Raw genomic sequence first — 3,826 nt, 5'->3', positions numbered from 1 at the left:
GACACAATTACTAGTTCCTAGAATAAATGGCGAGGGGAAGGGCCCGCTCTCGGTGCATCCGGACGCTGGGATGCGGTGGCAATGGGAACAATGGAATTCTTGATGATTGATTGTCCGGCCGGCCGCCACCGCCATCGCCAATCTTCCCTTCACTTTCCTTCCGTTCATACCACCCCCGATACTGCTATATCTGCATCTCTTTACACAATATCAGTAGCTCTGAGAAGCTCCTCGCAAAGGCGGTGCAAGATGGATGGGGAAGAAGAGGACGACGACGAGGCCGCTCACAAAGCCGGTGGAAGATGGATGGGAAAGAAGAAGACGACGAGGAGGCCATGGCCGACCAATGATTCCCCTCTGCAAGGAGGCCTCAGCTCGCTCTGGATGGGCAGCATTTGATTCGAATTGGATTTGAGAGAAAAGAAAGCACCAATGAGAAATATTGATGGAGAGCACTATATCACGCCACAGCAATCAATATGAGAAAGAAACCATTATTGAGTCGGTCGCACGCCTATCTGTATGTCTCTATAGAGCTCCCAGCCTAATTTATTACATTTATCAGCTATCAGATTTCAACGCTTCAGCGATTATTAAGTCAGTCGCACGCCTACCTGTATGTTTCTATACAGCTCTCATGTTTCAATTTAATTAGTTACAGTTGTCAGATATCACCGTTTATTGCTATTCAATTATCTGACACCCATTATCCTTCTCAGTTCTTCGTGCTCTTGATCATATGATCTGCAACCTCGACCATAGAAGCCAAATCATCCCCCTCCCGTACTCGGCATAGGGGCCTGAGCATTCTGGGGAAATTACCAATTGTAATGCAGAGTGACAATTGCAGTGTGGAGTATAGAAGGCATGCGAAGAAGCATAACTTAGATCGCTTTCACCGCCTCGCTGTTTCGAGCTCTCTTTTCTTTGACAGGAGCCTGTTCTTGGTAACATGGCAGACTTCGAACACAAGTCAGAAGATTCGAACAAGAATTTTACCAATGGGAATTAAGCGCAACTGGTCCGATCTAGTCATAGAATATAAGTGTATACATGTATGGTAGATTTTGCTATAGCATTTTAATGTTCGGAATGCTATATTTGATATAGCTGCACATTCATCCCAGAGAAGCTCAGTGACCGTACATAAAGAAAAAGACCAACCAAGAAATGTATTACAGCTGCTGTCGCTGATCTAATCTGTAATGAAATGGAATTTATCTGGGGTTATGATACTATTCTAGAACCTGTAATATTGTAATAAATCCATTTGTATGTGTGTTATTTGTATGTCTGTTTTTGTTGTGTATGAATGGAAAAAAATAAATTTATTTTAACATTTATGAGGCTAAAAATAGTTTATGGGACAGATTGTTTCTTCATCTACTTAATGTATGAAGTGTTTTTTTCGTCTGATCTTTCAAAATAAATGCTCTTAGTTTCTAGACAAATCGGCTAAATAGATTATTCCAAGAGCTAGCTGCCACCATATCTGCATAACTTTACTTGTTGCCTTTGAAAGCCTCACATTCTAAAATGAAATGTTTTTTTGTTTCCATTTTATGGACAAGAACAAAAAATGCCTACTCTTTCTTTTCACACATTTTTTGGCATTTTCCAGCACCATGTTTCATAATGGAGTTGATGAGAATTAATAACTAAGTAATAAGAATTTTGGCTCTCAAAGAGATAGTGGCCTCTACTTAAGCTTTTGGTTAATGACTATGAGTGAAATTAAACACTTCAATATAATACCTTGATGAACTTTTCCATAACAAAAGCTTTTATTTATTTATGGTTTATGAGACACACTTTAAAGCAAATACCCCATTTATTAAACCTTTTGTTATTTTTCTGCATCCAAGTTCTTTTTTCTATTGCACAATATGTCATTAAAGACAACCTTAGGTCATCTACCCTCTTCCATTTGCTATTGTTCAACAAATAAATTCATAATGCATTAACTTTTCTGCAGCTTTTATTTTTCAGGTTGGCTCTCACAAATTTAAGATGTTTGAATTGGTTTGCTTTCTTGTAAATATATTTACTTGATTGGTCATGAAAATGAAAATTTAAGAAATTTACATAAATTTATTGGATTTGTTTAAGTTATTGCTTAGAGTCATTTAAATAGGTGGTTGTTTAAGTTATTGTTTATAATTTTTTATAGTAACTTAATCTATTAGGGTACACATATTAGTGTTTTGAAATATAGCTATTATGATATTGATATAGATATATTAAGGTAAAATTTATATATTTACCTAACATAGTTTACAACTTTTTAAATTAATATATATATATATATAAATAATTATAATTATTTATGTATTTTCCTATATCCTAGGAAACCTTCCCTGTAAACAAAATTTATTTTAGTTATTATTATATTATTCTCCACGCATAATATTAACTTAAATTTATCGCACCCTCATAAACTTTAATAATATTTCACATTTATCGCACCCTCATAAACTTTAATAATATTTCACATTTATATTGGGTACACATGTTCGGGAATTGACAATAAAAATGAAATTGGCTAGTCAAAATATTAAAATATATACTTTCAAATATATATTTTACTTAATTATTTTGATAAATTGATAAATAAAATTAATTTCAATTTTCATACCTTGCAACCCTCCCAATGTATATCCATTTTGAACTTTAAACCTCCGACGCTTTTGCTGTTTTTGAACATTAGATACCATGTCATACGAGTATAGCTGTTACAAATGGTGCAGATAAGAAAAGCTCCTAGATTTTATATAGACCTCGTTGCCTGCTTTTGTACCTTATGCTTTGCAAGCCTACATATTTTTTACTGGATTATTTCGGTAGCAAATAGTTCCCGTCAAATTCTTCCCATTTAAACCACTTCTAGGCTGTAAATAAACCTCATTAATTTTGCTTCTTCTGTAACCTTATGCTAAATTTGCAGGCTTAGACACTATGTTGCAGAATTTTTTATGTGGCGATTTGTTTGCATTAAGACATTCCAGAGAGGCGGGGTTTTGGTTTTTTCTCACGTTGTACAACCTGTTCTCCGTTGTATATGTATTTAACCTATGGGAGAAGTTCGTTTCAATAATGGTACTTGCGATGTTTTTAGCAGCTTAAACTGTATGTTTCAGAAGATAGGAATATTTGATCTCAATTTATCTTTTTTATATGAATGTTCTTTTGCCCTGCACATAAAATGTTAGATCAGAGCATGTATGACACACAGCGGATTTATACTCAGAGACTTAGACGGCAATAGCAAAGAATAATTCACATAGACGGATAAATGGAGGAACAACAAGATTACTTAGTCAGAAACAATGAAATAGATAAAACAATCACTAGAGAACAAAAATCACTTTGCATTACATAACAGGCTTGGACCTTGGCTTGCTTTCCTTGGCCAGAGAAATTACAAATTTATAGAGGAAGAAGAAGGATCTAGAATCCTGTGTGTGATTCAGATGGAGATCTGAAATGATCTAGAAACCACTGGCGGTGTAGGAGGATCTAGAATCTTGCATGTGATTCTAGAAACTAATGGCAGTGTAGAAAGATCTAGAATCGTGGAGATCTAGATAGATCTGATCTAGAATTCTTCGTGAATTTGGCTTCACACTTAACATTCTCCCACTTGAAGCGAAATAAGAGTCATCAAGTCACACTGAATCCTACCATGCCTCTACATAACTCATGTTTATTTCATGGTAGAATCTTAGTGAGCATATCAGCAGGGTTCCTATCTGTATGGATCTTTTCCAAGGATAACTCTTCTTCCTCCAACACATGCCGGATCCAATGGGATCTTAAGTCAATGTGC

The 3,826-nt window shown here is 35.4% G+C and overlaps 1 long non-coding RNA gene across 1 annotated transcript; it reads left to right on the top strand.

Moving 5' to 3' along the window:
- The first annotated feature begins 222 nt into the window (after nt 1-222).
- Nucleotides 223-1,230, top strand: LOC149207371 (uncharacterized). The gene is made up of 2 exons (XR_016252007.1): nt 223-616; nt 720-1,230. It is a non-coding gene; the product is annotated as an uncharacterized LOC149207371 (long non-coding RNA).
- The last annotated feature ends 2,596 nt before the right edge of the window (nt 1,231-3,826 follow it).

The sequence above is a fragment of the Pinus tabuliformis genome, chromosome 1_2, assembly GCF_031772625.1.
Source record: "Pinus tabuliformis cultivar Carrire ecotype Pingquan chromosome 1_2, CPIR1, whole genome shotgun sequence".
In the NCBI taxonomy this organism is placed as follows: domain Eukaryota; kingdom Viridiplantae; phylum Streptophyta; class Pinopsida; order Pinales; family Pinaceae; genus Pinus; species Pinus tabuliformis.
Note: the sequence above shows the minus strand (reverse complement) of the source record. Positions and strands in the feature narration are given on the sequence as shown.